This window comes from Sapajus apella, unplaced genomic scaffold, assembly GCF_009761245.1.
Source record: "Sapajus apella isolate SASKATOON/1434 unplaced genomic scaffold, GSC_monkey_1.0 scaffold82, whole genome shotgun sequence".
In the NCBI taxonomy this organism is placed as follows: Eukaryota; Metazoa; Chordata; class Mammalia; order Primates; family Cebidae; genus Sapajus; species Sapajus apella.
The window spans coordinates 1,260,942-1,276,374 of NW_022437022.1; the positions used below are offsets into that span (position 1 = coordinate 1,260,942).

A 15,433-nucleotide genomic window follows, 5' to 3' on the forward strand; every position below is an offset into this window, starting at 1 on the left:
TTTGACATCTTTTACAGGGACAAAAACGTCAACCCTCAACAAGAGGACAGGTAGGAAGGACGGTTGCGAGGCAAGCCTGTAATTAGCCCGGCTGAGGAGTTCAGACTCTGTTCCTTAGGCCAGTGGCTCTCAGTTCTGGCTATTCATCAGAACTGCCTAAAAAGCTTTTAAAGATGCAGACATCAGATTCCACCCAAGCTTACTGAATTAGTCATCCTAGGATATGAAATCTTTAAAGCTCCATGGGTTTCTGATACGTAGCCTGGGTTGAGAGCCACTGCTCTGGCTAGTGAGCGCCTCTTGAAAGGTTTTCATTTCTTGTGATATCAGTTTTAGGACAGCTTGCAGCTTTGAACAAATACACTATAAATAATATTATCACATAGTATCATACTATAATATAAAGGCATACTTATATGCGTTTTCTAAGTTTCCATCCTAAAAGGTGACCCTTTGAGTCGAGCATAATCCTCAAGACGCCGTGTGGCCAGCCCTGCACTCGGGGACGACTGCTTACCCTGCTCACTGCGCATCCTCGGGGAACGCAGCACAGGCTTGTGGTCCTTCTCCTGGAGCCAGAACTGCTCGTGGCTCCCTGTTGAGTTTGTGTTCTGTTAAAACTCCTCCCACATCTTTTGCACATGGAGGGCTATAAATCTAGGATTTCCCTCTCCGCTACTTGCACAATTGATTTTTTGCAGCCTGAATGCAGGCCTTGACATATCTCTCTGTTTAATTTCGTCTTGCGGTTGTAGTCAAGTGCTCTGGCCTGTCGAGGCCTTCTGTAGTTTGAGGCTGTCATTTTTCACGTTAGCGCCATCTCATAAATTTGTCATCTGCAGGTTTGATAAACACGTCTTTTCTGACTTCACCCAAATTGCTGAAAAACAAGCTAACCATGTCACAGGGAGAGACGTATGATATTCCTCCAGAGACGGCTCTCCTTTGGAAAGTACTCTTTGGGAATGTAGCTCCTGAATCAGCTGTCATATTGAACAAATGCCCAGTCAAGCCGTATTGCATTCTCAGAGCACTCTTTTGAAACTTCAGTCATCCAGGAAGTGCTGCAAATGCACCATTAGTCCTTGAAGGATGTGACAGGAAGAGCAATGAGGGGAGGCAAGGTGAGCAGGACTGTGAACACATCACTGGGCCTGCACCAAGAGCGCTCCAGCCACAGACAAAGAATCTTCATTGCCAACTTTGACCTGAAAGCAGTGAAGTAATGCATGAGTCAACTAAGCACCATGTGTTTGTTTCCAACAAATAAATTCAAAGCGCTAACATGGTACCATCTTGGAAGCAAAAAGCTAAAAAAAAAAAATGCTCTTAATGTTGTTGTAATTCCAAACTCTACTTAAGTTCTGTAAAATACTTGGACTGTTCAATCCCACTCAAAAAACCTTTATTGAACCCCTGCTCTCTATTTAGTATGGTGCTGGGTACTGGAGAATATACGAATTGTGGGTATATGGGAAAGGAGAGCATTAGGAATGTGGGATGGGGTGCCCAGAGCCCCGCCTGCCCGGCTGTGTAGACGCATGAGGTGAGTTCAGGCTCCCTCCTCCCAAGCAGACACATCTGCTGCTTTAAGGCTGGTGCTGCAGTTTACTGGCTGTGTTTCCTCTGTCAAGTTAGTTAACTTCTCTGGGCCTCATTCTAGCCATTATGGCTGTCTTCAACTATATGAATATTCTAGTTAAATGTTGACGATAAATAGAGGCCTAACAAACAAGACCCTGAGAACAAAGTGAGAAGCATGAAAACAGTCTAACTTAGGAGAGTGCCTAATGAATGCTAAGTGGTCAAGACAGCAATTTTTCTAGGAAGGCCCAGCAACTAAATTTCGTACATTATCCTGAACAAGAAAAAGGGCATCTGCAGGACGAGTGGCAAAATCCGAATAGTGACTATAGAGTCATTGAAATAGCTGTGAGACTTATTTCCTGATTTTGATAACTGCGCGTGGTTATGTATTATTTCAGGAAGCTGGGGGAAGGATACAGGGGAATGCTTTCTGTAATTTTTGCAACCCTTTTGTAAATGTGTAACTATTTCAAAATGAAGCTAAAGAAATGCACCTGTCTATCCCACTCCATAAGAGCTGAAATCCTAAGTGGGGAGACAGCAGGTGCAAACATGAGACCATCCTAGAACAAGAGGAGGAGGTGATGTGGTGCCCGCGCTGGCATGGGTCAGAAAGGTACCCGCGCTGGCATGGGTCAGAAAGGTGCCCGCGCTGGCATGGGTCAGAAAGGCTGCAGACAGTAGGAGCTGAGGGAGCCACAGACGTTCTAGAGCTCCCTAGGGAGACGCCTCAATTCCTTTCAAGTTCATAGTCAGCCTTCCCTGGGACAGAATGATTGCCCAAGACCCTTTGACTTGATGGAGACTGCAGTGCAATTCCCCTGGATTGCTGCTGGGGAGGGTGAGGCATGACACTTCCAGGCAAGAGGATGAGAGCATTGCCTCAGGGTGGGCTGGTGAGCAGTGAATGTGATGATGGGTCAGGGCGAGGGAAGGAGACACAGACACTCACAGGCAACAGAGGAGCTGGGAACACAAACACAGAGCTCTAAGCCCTGCAGAAGGGAAGCCGCAGCCGGGAGAGCACATCCACCCATGCTTTGGGGTGGCACGCCTCCTGCACGCCAGCTGCCATGACACCTTCTGGTAAGGACGGATGGTCACAGGGCTCACACCCGGTGGCCAGGCTCAGTATTCCCTTGGCTTTTCTTGCCACTGAGGGCATTGGGCATAGCGGCCCTGCCGTGGTCTGATGTGGAAGGTCGGTGGATTCTCTGTGGCCATCTCCATTTTGGTCAGAGAGTGCTGAGGAATGGAGAGGGGGAGTCCGGCCTTCTCTGGAGAGGTCCATGTGGATTGCTGTCCATGACCTCCCCCACATCGCTGGAACTCTCACCTAACTGAAAGCTGCTTCCCAGATGTTTGGAAAGGCCCTTTGAAACGTCTCCAACACTGGACAAAAATTCCAGCCCTTTAAGGAACGCCATGGATGGCGCAATCGGAATGCACAGAGGACTCAAACTCCTCTCTGCGGGCTTCAGCCACGAGTCTCACAAAATGTGTAAGATCTTTCTGTTTTAAAAAGATGGTCTACTGGGAAGAAAATGGTAGTAAGGTTGTGGGAAAAATCATCTGGTTTCTTGCAGAATTTGAGAGAGTGGAGACCAACCTGGGCAGGGATAGTGGGAAAACCCAAAGCACTGCTCCGACCTGCCCCACGTCGGAACCGCAGTAGGGATTCCTTCACCAACATGGAAAGGACAGCCTTTGTTTCTTTCGTGATTTCAAAGTTAGGACAGCTCTTCACTTCCAGAAGCAGCTCCATGTAAAGCGATAGAGACCTAGCAGCCTCTGTGACACCCACGCCCGTACCTGTTCCTTTACCCTCTCACCGGGCGCCCGGCCCGTCCTTCACCTTTCTGTCATTTCTCAGGGAAAAGCAGGAACGTCTTTGCACCCACCCAGGCCACCAAGAAACCCAGGAGCACAGCGGGGTCTTTCTCTACCTGCCTAGAAGAGGACGAATGACTTGTAACTCTGGCAGTAACGTTTTTGTCGTAAGGAGAGGGTGCTGACAAACTCCGCAGCTTCTAATGAGGCCCACGCACACTCAGGAGGATAAAACGGAGGGTTTAAGGCATGAGTGAAACAGCAAAGGCCACCGCCACAGAGGGCAGTGGCCTATTGTTTGTCACCCTCTCCCCCCTGACTCTCCAGCTAACACTTTCCATCTGGAGAAAGGGAATGCTGTTGACGGAGGGTCAGGTCACCTTCCTGTCTTTCTCCTCGGTGGGGTCTTTCCAGTGATTGCTGCCATCAAGTGGGAAGGAGAGAAACAGCAGGTTCTGTGCTGAGGAAAGTCTCCGGGTGATTTTATTTGCATGGTGACAACACAGAGACCCTGGTTTCTGTCTAAATGACTCTAAATGACATTCAGCTCAAGTCACACAGGATGAGGGAGAAGTGAGGGAGGAGTCAGTGAGAAGTGAGGGAGGAGTGCGGAATGAGTGAGGAAGGGAGGAGTGAGGAGTGAGTGAGGGAGGAGTGAGTGAGGTAGGGATGAGGAAGGAGTGAGGGAGGTAGGGATGAGGGAGGAGTGAGGGAGGGAGGAGTGAGGGAGGAGTGAGGGAGGAGTGAGTGAGGAGTGAGTGAGTGAGGGAGGAGTGAGTGAGGTAGGGATGAGAGAGGAGTGAGGGAGGAGTGAGTGAGGCAGGGATGACTGAGGTAGGGATGGGGGAGGAGTGAGGGAGGAGTGAGGGAGGGAGGAGGGAGTGAGGGAAGAGTGAGTGAGGGAGGAGTGAGGGAGGAGTGAGTGAGTGAAGGAGGAGTGAGTGAGGTAGGGATGAGGGAGGAGTGAAGGAGGAGTGGATGAGGTAGGGATGAGAGAGGAGTGAGGGAGGAGTGAGTGAGGCAGGGATGAGGGAGGAGTGAGTGAGGTAGGGATGAGGGAGGAGTGAGTGAGGTAGGGATGAGGGAGGAGTGAGGGAGGTAGGGATGAGGGAGGAGTGAGGGAAGAGTGAGTGAGGTAGGGATGAGGGAGGAGTGAGGGAGGGAGGAGTGAGTGAGGAAGGAGTGAGGAAGGTAGGGATGAGGGAGGATGAGGGAGGGAGGAGTGAGGAATGAGTGACCAGAAGTGAGGAGTGAGCGGGGCATGAGGGAGGAGGAGGAGTGAGGGAGTGAAGAAATGACTGACCCAGTCCTCAGCCTCTTGGGTTTCCTGCAGGAATCCTCCTATGCTGCTTTAGTCTAGAGGATCCATAGAGCTTCGGAGTGGAGTGACAGTCCTGCCATGGAGGACACTTGAGGGGCAACAGAAGGAGAATTTCTGAGGCTGTTATTTTTTGCTGCTAAGAACAGGAGAGGCCTAGGGAAGTGCTGGTTTATGCGCATTTTCTAATGTGTGCCTGGAGGGGTTAGCAGCTCTAAAATATCCCCTCAAGATGGCAACTCCATCAGAACACTCGCTGGGTTCCCTGAGTGCAGCTGTAAGCCTGGAGATGTCCCCGGTGAGCCCAATGGTGTGGCAGAGCCCGTCGCTCTTCTCCTGTGGAAGCTGGCACCGTTTACTGAGAAGCCTGAGAACGTCCTCCTTAGGGAAGCGTTGCACGTGGGAGTGCAGACTGGGAAACACTAACAACAGCGCGCTTTGTGCAAGTAACAGTTGGTGATCAGGATTAAAGCTTTCTCTCCTTCCTGCTGGCACCTGCAGCCCATGTCTCTCAGTAGGCAGCACCGCATCATGATTTACACCGTAGAACATGCATGATATCAATCCAAAGAGGGCAAACATGGTTCTTGGTGAAGCAGCAAAAATATTAGATATTACCATAATTTCTGGTCCTTTAAAGCTCAGTGCTTCCCAACAAAGTGTTACTTCTTAGTTTGTAAGTTCTGTCTTAGGATTCTCTTGGGTGACCCATAGGCAGCATTGATATTCAGTTCGTAAAAAACACACAAAAAGTATGTAAGATCAGGAATTTCAAAAACTAATAAACAGATGGCTGTGACTGCAGGACTTCTGCCTACTCAAGCTGGGCCATGCTCACAGCTGTGGATGTTTTAATTGTTTATGTATTTGGCCGAGGTTCCTTACATTTCCTAAGTCTCAGGTCTGATGCCTCTTAAACACTCAACTAGTGAGCTCCTCTCCTTCTGGAACTCTAGTTAAATGTGTGTTAGAACTTTCACTCTATCCTCCTTAACTCTCACCATGCCTTTCAATGTTTGGCATTTCTCAGGCTCACTTGTTTATGGAGTGATTGCTCCGAGCCTTACACTGTTCAAGGCACTTGGAAAACATCCATGAACAAAGCCAATAAAAATCCCATCCTTGGTAGAAGTTACATTTCAGCAGAAGGCAGCAGGCAGCTGAAGAAGCAAGCATAGGTAAATTAAATGAAAGGTTGGGAGGTAATGAGTAGGATAGGAAACTCGCAAAGGTAAAGCCAGGTGTATGGTTTGGGAATGCTGGGATGGAGGGGTGGAGGGCAAAGGTGGTCAAGGTAACCACTTTGAGAAGGTTAAGATGGAGGCAAGACTGTATGGAGGTGTGTGAATTAGCCACATAAACAACTGGCCTCAGGCAGAGGGAACAGCCAGTGAGAAGACCTTAGAGAGGAAGCATCCCTACCTAGCATGTCTCAGAAACAAGGAGGCCAGCATGGCTGAAGGGAAATCAATGAGGAGAGGAAATGGAAAAGAGTGAGGTGCAAAGAGGAGGCCGATCAGGTAGGGCCCAGTGGGCCATTGAAAGAACTGTCTTTTCCACTGATTGTTGAGAGAAGCAATGATGTTATTGGCATTACAAAATGGTGGCTCTAGCTCCCATTACTGTAAAGAGCTGAATGTAGGCATGGGAAATCCAATCAGGAGGTGATTGTTAATAATCAGAGTGAACTTTAATGCTGGCTTATAAGATAAAGGCAAAAATGAGACTCATGAGAAACCATCAGACTCTGGATGTATCTTGAAGGTAGAACCAATATGATTTAATGACCCGGGACTCTGGGGACTTCAGTCCTGGAACTTCAGGACTCCAGGGCTCCAGAGTTGGATATGAGTTCGGAATGCAAGAATTTTTCCTGGTAACTCCAGGCATGTTGGTCTTAGCCACTGGAAGGGTTATGGGAAGAGAAGGTCTGGGAATGCTGCTGACTCAGTGGGCTGCAGAAGCAACTCTGTTCCCAGCGAAGAACCTGGCTCACCTATGACATCAATGTGAAGGAAAGGTTCAGGGAGAAGGTAAATGACGGAAACTTGTCAATCTGTGCATTCCGCATTATAAAATGACATGACTTCAGAAGTTGGGGATGGTGGAGAAGGACAAAACAGGGACTATTCAGAGGTGATATGGAGATTAGAGTCCAGAGATGAAGGGGAACTCAAGAATCTGGGGGTTCTTCTGGTGACTGATATAAACACAGATAAGGCAAAACGAGATTGTCCAGATAGAGTCAAGGCAAGTAGTGTTGGTGAGGCTGTGAGTGTGCGATAGAAATGGGTGGGATTGTAGGGCTCCTCCTTCACCCCTGATGGTGGGAGAAGAAGCTTCATGCTCATCTTTCAGTTCACTAATTCTTTCTTCAGCTGTGTCTAACCTGTTGTTTAACCCATTCATTGATTATGGTTTTCTTTTGCAAATGATTTAATTCACTCATAAATCTCCCCAATCGTTTAAAATAGTTTCTGTATCTTGCTTATGTTTTCATGTTTTTTTCCTTTATCCTCTTACTATAGGTAATTTATTTATTTAAAGCTCCACTGTATTCTATATCTGGCATTTCCATTTCCAAAGTATTCCAGTGACAGAGTCTCCTCTCTGCTGTTTCAGCTTACTCTCACTCAAGATGGGATCTTGCTTCCCAGTGTGAGCTCATGCTTCGTGTGATTTTATCTGTGGAAGTTCTGTGAGATACTAGAGAAAGATATGTTCCTCAGAGAGGATCTTCATTTGATTTTTTTCAGACACTTCTTGGTGCTACCAATCTGGCAAGACTTTAAAACAATGGTCTTGATTAGTTTGTGCTCATAGAGTAAACCTGAAAACCAAACCAAGCCAACATGTGATATCAATTCCCAATGGGACATATTTTCCCTTCAAAAAGGCAAGGCCAAGAACTTTCCATTTTGTTTCCTTCTGATTTCTTCTTTTTCAACTCTCACTGAGCATCTTCTGGGTTCTGGCTTTTTGTGGGAGGCCTGTTCCTGCACTCACCTTGCACAGGCAGGTCCCAGGCTGTCTCCTGACTTCTGTGTGCTCAGCAAACCCATAGGAGCAGCAAGACTTTGGGCTGCTTCTGGCCCCAGGGCTCCAGGGCTTCAGGGCTCCAGGGGTCCCGGCTTCAGGGCTCCAGGGTTCCAGGGCTCCAGGTCTGCAGGACTTCTGGGTTGCAGGACTCCAGGGCTCCAGGGCTGCAGGACTTCAGGACTCTAGCGCTCCAGGATTCCAGGTCTCCAGGGCTGCAGGGATCTAAGACTCCAGGGACCCAGGGCTGCAAGGCTACAGGGCTCTAGGACTCAAGGACTGCAGGACTCCAGGGCCCAAGGCTGCAGGGCTCTAGGACTCCATGGATCCAGGCTCCAGGGCTGCAGTGATCTAAGACTCCAGGGATCCAGGGCTGCAGGGCTGCAGGGCTGCAGGGCTCTAGGACCCAAGGACTGCAGGACTCCAGTGCCTAGGGCTGCAGGGCTCTAGGACTCCATGGATCCAGGCTCCAGGGCTGTAGTGTTCCAAGGCTCCAGGGCCCAGGGCTCCAGGACTCCAAGGCCCAGGACTCCAGGGCTGCAGGGCTCCAGGGCCCAGGGCTCCAGGGCTCCAGGGCTGCAGGGCTCCAGGGCTGCAGGGCTGCAGGGCTCCAGGGCCCCAGGGCTCCAGGGCTCCAGGGCTGCAGGGATGCAGGGCTGCAGGGCTCCAGGGCCCAGGGCTCCAGGGCTACAGGGCTCCAGGGGTCCAGGGTCCCAGGGCTCCAGGGCTGCAGGGCTCCAGGGCTCCAGGGCCTGGGGGATCCACATTCCACTTACAATATCTCTGATAAACTGAGCTATGCCCATAATAGGATTTCTGAAAAACTTTACCTAACATTTTTAGTATGTTTTGTGGCAAGAGAGTTTTCATACTACAATGATTGGAAAATAAATGAAATTTTATGTATTTTTAGTTTTCTTGGCATAGTGTACAACTTGTGATGGACATTCAATATTTATTGAGATGAATACACACACAGACACCTAAAGTTATGTGAGATATAAAATCCCATATTTAAACTTACTTATCTGTAAAGTTCCTCTATTTTTAGCCAAAAGAGCAAAACAGGTTATTTTATTGAGACTTTCGGTCCTCCCTTCCAACACATATGTGTACATATATCTACACATACGCCCGATGCGCAGCTCTAAAGGACTGCAGAACGTAATTGCTCATTTAGCAGTGTCCTTGTGTCCACGGCACCCAATAAAAGCAGACAAGAGTGAAGGACGTGCTGGAACGGCCCGAGGGCTTCAGACAACCAGGCTTCGTCTCCCACCCCTTCAGCCAGCACTGAGTGCAGCAGTTCTCAGGGAGGTCGGCACCTGTGTTCATTCGCAGGCCTCCTGCTCACAGCAGGTCGGGGAGCTCACTTTGCTGCAGTTCCCACCTCATCTTCATCCACTGATAGGGTTTGGCTCTGTGTCCCCACCCAAATCTCATCTTGAATTGTATTCCTCATGTGCCAGGGGAGGGACCTGGCGGGAGGTGATGGGATCATGGGGGCAGTTTCCCTGATGCTGTTCTCGTGATAGTGAAGGAGCTCTCGTGAGATCTGACAGTTTTAAAGTGTGGGGCTTCTTCCTGGCTGTTTTCAGTACCTCTCTCTCCCTGCCATGTCTCTTCTGCCACTTGTGAAGAAGGTGCCTGCTTCCTCTTTGCCTTCCGCCATGAATAAGTTTCCTGAGGCCTCCCAGCCGTGCAGAACCGTGAGTCTTCTTTGTGAATTACCATCTTTGGTAGTCCTTTAAAGCAGTGTGAAATGGACTAATACGACTACGTTTCAAGTCGACTTTAAAAAGAGACATAACATGCATTTGGAGTCTTAGTAATTCTGTTTTTTTAATCATTATGCTCGAAGTTCTGGGGTACATGTGCAGAACGTGCAGGTTTGTTACATGGGTATACACATAACTGTGAAAGCCACAAAACGCACCCCTGCAGTTCCCAGCTCTGGGTGGGCCTGCTTCCTTACTTGGTCTACACTGCCACCTGGTGGTGAACGGCGGCAGGGGCGTGCACACGAAGGCCCCACCGCAGTCTCTGCGGAATTCTGTAATTAAACCCACACAGGACGACACAGCCTTGCAATTACGCACACCGCCACTGTTCCCTTCTTCCCTCCCTCTGTGTTTATTTCCTTCCCCTAAATTATTCCTGTGTTGTGTCCAATTATCCCTGAAGCCCTCACAGCTGAAGATGCTTATAATTTTCTTAAACAAAGCCTCCCTCATTGCAGTGTTTCAATTAATCCGACCCATTATTGTGGTTGTTATCAAAAGGAGATCAATTACACTTGATTTGAGTTCATTTCTGTGTTCCTCTTTAAGTATCTGAAAGGATTTTTACATAAAATTCACTTCAGTTATATCAAGACTGAAGTTTATATCAACTTTAAGTTTCTATGTTTGAGTCAAACAAACCCATGTGATTTAAATTGATTGAAACTATGTATGGTTTAAAAAAAATAGTATAATTGGGAATTTCAGAGGGGGACAAGGTGTGGAAGGTGAGACAGTAAAAGACCCATGTCTTGAGTTCAGCCCTGCCACTCGCTGATTCTGGGACTTGGAGTGAGTCACTGAACTGTCTCTGTCCCAGGCAGCGCCTTCTGCCAGTGGGCCTCCAGGACCCGCATTCCTGTGGTTCTTTAAGTAGTAGCTAAGATGGGAGTCAAATCTGGGCATCAAAAATTGGTGGAAGATGCTTTTTTCGATCACAGTTTTGTGAAGCTTTGGGGAAGAAACACCATTTTTAAAATGTGTGCCTCCAAGCTTTCCTGCCTTTCTGTCCCCCAGCCTGGACTTTGCAGTCTCCCAGCAGATGTGTGCCCATGTGTGCCCCAAAGCATGACTTTTATTTCTTGAGACAGTGGTTCTTCTTTCTGTCCCCAGCACCTGTGCCATTGGGACTGTGGGTGACCCCCTGTTTAAACATACCTTCCCGTTCTCCCCACACCGTCCCATCCCTGTCCTGCATCTGCTTTGGCATCTGTGCTGGGCTGGAGGGAGGGCGGCTCCATGAACACAGATGCCCTGGGTGCTGGTGGGCTTTCTCTCCAGGGTCTGCACACTTGCCTTCTCCTAGAGCCTCCAAGCTGAGTCCCTGAGACCTTGGATCTGAGCTTATTTGAGCAAGGTGATGGGGCGTGCCCTGTCATTTAGACCTGTGTCTCTTAAAGCTTGAGTTCTGTATGGGCAGCTTAGGTAGATTGATGCTGAGTGTTCAGAACCGAAGTTGGGATTACTGGAATCAGACCCACCTATGTCCCTCTCAGGCTCACAACATCTCAGTGGGGTGTGTGAAGGTTCCAGCAAGCCCACCTCCTAGCCAGGCCTCTGCGTCTCCTGCTGTTGCCCCCATATCCCACAGCAGGCCTTCCTGCCTAAATGCACGTAAGTCTTCCAGAAACTGAAAATCCCCTCACCCTCCTTTGGTGGGGGGAGTTCTTTTATTTTTATTTTTAATTTTTTTTTGAGATGGAGTCTTGCTTTGTTGCTGAGGCTGAAGTGCAGTGGTGCCATCTCAGCTCACTGCAGCCTCTGCCTCCCCCCACCCAGGTTCAAGCAATTCTCCTGCTTCAGCCTCCTGAGTAGCTAGGATTACAGGCAGGTATCACCACACTGGGCTAATTTTTGTATTCTTAGTAGAGACAGGTTTTGCCGTGTTGGCCACGCTTGTCTTGAACCCCTGACCCCAGTGATCTGCCTACCTTGGTCTCTCAAAGTGCTGGGATTTTAGATGTGAGCCACCACTGCATCTGGCAAATCTTTCCTTTTTCTATTTTTGAGATGGAGTCTTGTTCTATCGCTCAGGCTGGAGTGCACTGGTGCCATCTTGGCTCACTGCAACCTCTGCCTCCCAGGTTCAAGTAATTCTCCTGCCTCAGCCTCCTGAGTAGCTGGGATTACAGGTGCCCACCACCATGTCTGGCTAATTTTTTTGTATTTTTAGTAGAGACGGGGTTTCACCATGTTGGCCAAGCTGGTCTTGAACTCCTGACCTCAAGCAATCTGCCCGCCTCTGCCTCCCCAAATGCTGGGATTACAGGCGTGAGCCACTGTGCCTGGCGGGAATCCTTCTTTTAATTTCTCACTGTGATAGGTGTGTTTTCTTTTCTTCTGTAGTTTGGCTCCTGATGTTGAGAACAGGGATGCAATAAACCAAAACACCAAAAAATTCTAAAGGCCCTGGAAACACACTGGGAAATTGCTTCATAGCCGTGATCAGAGTTTGCCAGGAGGGAGGCTTTTTTTTTTTTTTTTTTTTTTTTTTTTTAGTGATCCTTCAAGTGCTTATTAAGCAGCTAAAAAAGCCTTTGGAAGATACCTGTGCCATGAATGATGGCAGCCCGTGCATACTTCTGAACACACATTTGCTAATACTGTGTGAAAATGCTACCGTTCTTGCATGCTTTTGAGGGTTGTCCTCAGTTTTCAGCAAAACACTGTTGAGTCTACAACTCGTGGCCATGCTGAACCTAAATAAAAAATGCAGGTGGAAACTTAGCAGTAGAGCTTGTTATCCTTGTTAAGCCAGTAGCAGGAATACTTGATGTATGCCTACCTGAGGTCTAGATTCTTTCAAATTAGACATCTTTAATAACTTACTTTTATGCTTGATTTTATAATACACAATGGTATTAATGATCAATTTTTATTTATTCATACAACATCAGTATCATGCTGTGATAGACACTGAATTGGCTCTAGGTTTAGAAAGGGACTGACAGGCCCTTGGGGAGCACACAGTCTAGCTGCTGAGACAGACGTATCAACAAGTAAGTATAAGAAAACTGAAGAAGTTCCCTGATAGACGGGTCACGGACTGGAATTAAGGGTCACTCTTCTGACTAGGTTGGGGGTAGCCGTGGAGTGGAAATCAGTCTGCCACATATTTCAGTTTATTTCACTGTCACTTAGATCAGTGATTCTTTTGGCCAAAGGGCTGATTCCTACGTGACCGATGTCTGATGAAATGAGAGGTGGTGGCAGCTGCCATCAGTAATGTCATCAGGCAGCAGGTCATGTGAATCACTCGTTAAACCCTTCTCCCGGGCGGCACACTTTGCATAAGACACAAATAATGTCATGGGCAATATCTTTTCAATATATTTTTGTAATACTGTAATACTGTGATTTTGCAACAGTAAGAGGAAAAATATATATATATTTGTATGTCTGATGGAGGGGGCAGTTGAATCGTCAAAGTGAGAAGAAATAATCCACTGACAGCTTCTTGGATTAGTGCAGTCATTATTTCCTTCACTTTCTGTATTTAGTCAAATGCAACCTGGGGGAGGCTGACCTAAAGAAATTGCTTGCTGCTGTGTCCTCAGCTAGAAAACTGCTTGTAAAATATGTAATTTGTGTATATTTAGAGAGTGATTTACTGTCTTGCAGGATGGCGTTTAGGTGTTATTTATTTAAACATTTCTGGTTTTGAAGGGTTGACATTTTGAAATTAGTTGAGCATTTCCATTACTATTAGCCAAAGCATCGCCTGGTATTCTGGTTTAGTAAAGAAGGTGGAATGCATCAGACAAGCCTAGAACCCATTTCAACTTTTTACAGATTCTGAATATACAATCAGCATGAGCCTTTTCAAAGTCTGGTTTTGTTTACCATTTTTATTTTTTGTTAAAAAATGTGGCTTGTGTGGTTTCAAGAACAAAAAGAAAGGCTCATGAAACTACACAGAAGACTTCTTCAACATCAAAAGCTCTTATGAAATGACAAAATGATGAGTTAAGTGTAAAGGAATGAGAGACATACGGATTAAATTTCCCTTGAAATGCACATGGATTTAACAATTAGGAGGGAAAAGTGCTTGGCAAAAAAGAATGCTTTGGGTTTTCCTGGGCCTAGAAGGTTTGATAAATGACTTGTAGCATTTTGCCAAATGTAACCAGCTGCCAGCTGAGCCTGTGCCCAATGAAAAGTCCTCACATGGTATGGTTTGATGACTGGAAACTAGTAACACTTAATATCAGAGAAAAATGGCATCACATGACACCCAAGGCCCTGGACAAGGTTGAGGCAGAAGAATGTGGGGATGGAGTAGGTGAACATATGAAGGACTCTATGCTTTTACAAATGTATAAGGGCTCATTTGGGTAGAAAAATGTATGGTTGGAAAAAGATCTCATTAAAAATGGGAGGTGTTCAGGGCAAAACAAGAAGACACTTCTCTGCATCCAGCACCTGGCCCAACACCATTGCATTCTGAATTCTGAAAACAAATACAACCTAATCATAAACAGGAACATGTGTCCACATAGATTCAAACCCCACTCCTAGTACCAATTCTCTATCAGTTTGAATCCAATTAGACAAGAGAAACTACACAGTAATTTGAACAGGGCAAATTTGTACCATGGCAATACTTATAAGAATCTAATTCAAATATATTATTTTTGGGCATGTAGAAAGTGAACTGGTATTGACTCTACACCTACTTCCAAAGGACTATTAGGAGGCCAAATGGCCCAAAGGCACCATCTGGCAGAGTGGTTAGGAGGACTAACCTGACTCGTGCACCTGGGCTCACAGCCCCCAAGTCCTGCACTGGCCTCCTCTTAAGAGGAAAAAGAAATGTTCCCCTGGAAACTTCTACAAATTACTCTCTTTCTGGAGCTTTATTTTCCAATAGGTAATAATTTCCATTTCTTCCACTATTGGTTTTTATGGACTTCCTGGATCACAATGAAGACAAGTTTGATAGGATATATTTCCCAACTTTACTGGGTTAAAGAGTGTCCCCCCAGAATTCAGTCCACCCAGAACATATAAATGTGAGCTAATTTGGAAACACAGTTGGCCCCTTCATATCTGTGATTTCCACATCCAACCACTGATCCTACCAACCACTGATTGAAAAGATTACAAAATTTAAAAAAGTACAATGACAAAATATCATACAAATAAAATAGTAAGTATAACAACTGTTTTCCCAGCTTTTACATTAGCATAAGAATTAGGTATTATGAGTAATCTAGAGATGATTTAAAGTACATAGGAGGATGTGTGTAGGTTATGCAAACACTGTGGCATTTTACATCAGTGACTTGAGCATCCAAGGATTTTGATATCTATGGGGGGTCCTGGAACCAATCCCCTGAAGATAGCAAAGGATGGCTATAGGGACTTTGCTCATGTAATTAAGTTAAATGAGATCATATCTGATCGGGGTGGGTCTAATCCAACAGGACAGGTGTCCTTAAAAGACGGCCATGTGCAGACACAAAGGCCTAGAGAGAGGATGGTCACAGGACAACAGATGCAGAAGTTGGATATTGATGGGTCCTCTGCTGCCAGGTATTTTGCTGATCCCCCAAAATTGCTCAAACTATAGCAAAGCTAAGATTTTGAAGGTCCAGCAGCTTGAACTCCATTAGTGAATTTGATAAAATTCACCATTTCAAAAAGAATTCAATTAATCCATTTATGACCATTGTATGAATGCTATACCTTTAAATACCTAGTATAATAATTGTCCAAATGAGTGAAATTATCAACAATGCCATTTTCTGTCCTAATTTAACAGGTTCTTCTAAGCTTGTAAATGATGCTGGGAGACATTGTATCCAGGTCAATTGCACTCCCAGATTTCAGGCTGACATCTGTGTACGTGTCTGTTGCTGCTGTGACAAATCACCATGAA

The 15,433-nt window shown here is 46.6% G+C and overlaps 1 protein-coding gene across 2 annotated transcripts in view; it reads left to right on the forward strand.

Moving 5' to 3' along the window:
- PDE10A (phosphodiesterase 10A) overlaps positions 1 to 15,433 on the forward strand; it is a 685,830-nt gene that overhangs the window by 102,180 nt on the left and 568,217 nt on the right. The gene's annotated exons all lie outside the window — the stretch shown is intronic.